Here is a 1,388-nt window from a genome sequence, read left to right as displayed (position 1 = left end):
CCCAGGGCTTTGTTCCTGCGGGGACCGGCCCCAAAACCTGAGGAGTGGGGTGTGAGGGAAAATAATCAGCCCCAAAACTCGTGGGATGTGAGGCAGAGGTTTGGGAGTCTGACCCAGAACCGGGAGATGCAGGGCAGGGAAAAGGGAATCAACCCCAAAACTTGTGGGGTGTGGAGTGGGTGGAAAGGGGTATGACCCAGAACTGTGGGGTGGGGGGGCAGAGGGAAAGGAATCAGCCCCAGAACTTATAGGATGAGGGTTGGAGGGATGGGTGTCTGACCCAGAACCTGTGGTGTGTGTTCAGAATGATGGCATCGACCCCATAACTGTGAGGTGGGGTCAAAGGAATAGGACTCGGCCCCAGAACTGTGGGATGTGGGGCAGGGTCAGCCCCACACATTTTCGGGTCACCATAGCCAGCTCCACATCACCCTACTGATCTTTGCACTGCTGCAGCCCCTGTCTGACCTGAGACCCCCTGTTTTACCCTGTTCCTGCCCTGTTTTGCTTTGTTTTCCCCATTTTGCCCCATTTTGTCCTATTTTGCCCTGTTCATATCCCATTTACTCATTTTTGCCCCCTTTTGCGCCATCCCTGCCTTGCTTTATCTCATTTTTGTCCCATTTTTTCCCATTTCTCATTTTCCCCATTTCCTCCATTCCTGTCTTTTTGCTCCATTTCCCTCCATCTCTGCAAAATCTTCCCATTTTGCTGTTTTGCCTCATTTTGCTGTCTTACCCCATTCCTGTCCCATTTTACTAATTTTTGCCCTATTTTGTAATTTTATCCCATTCTCGTCCCACTTTAACCCTTTTTGCCTGATCTTGCCCTCTTTTATCCCATTCATGTCCCATTTATCCCTTTTTACCCGAATTTGCCCCATCTCTGTCCAGTTTTGCTGGTTTCCCCCCCACTTTTTTTTTTTTTTGCCGTTTCTGCCCATTTTGCCCTTCCCCTTTTTCTCCCATTTCCCTTTTCACCCACGTTTTTCTCTGCTTTGCCCCATTCCTTCCCCTTCCATTCCCTTCATTCTGCCCCATTCCTGCCCAGTTTTTCCCCATTTTCCCCCACTTCCGCCAAATTTTACCCTGTTCTGCCTCATCTCCCCCTTCTCCCCCTTTTTGCCTCCTTTCCCTTCTTTTTTCTCCATTTTCCCCGCGGGGTCCCCAAGGTGCCGGACCCAAGGGTCCCGGGGGTCTCGCCCGGGGTCCAGTGGCCTCGTCCCTCTTTGGGGACCCCCTGGGACCCCCTGAAGGACGCAGGGGAGGGGCGGGGGTGCTTCCACCCTGGGCCTTATCGGGAACATTCCGGGCGTTCCGGGTGGGTGACGTGTCCCACCCGTGTCCCCCCCGCCCCGCCGTGCTCCCCCTCCCGGCTTGCCCCTCTGT

Source organism: Geospiza fortis, unplaced genomic scaffold (assembly GCF_000277835.1).
Source record: "Geospiza fortis unplaced genomic scaffold, GeoFor_1.0 scaffold635, whole genome shotgun sequence".
Lineage (NCBI taxonomy): Eukaryota > Metazoa > Chordata > Aves > Passeriformes > Thraupidae > Geospiza > Geospiza fortis.
The sequence above is the reverse complement of the archived record's forward strand: the minus strand, read 5'-3'. Positions refer to the sequence as shown.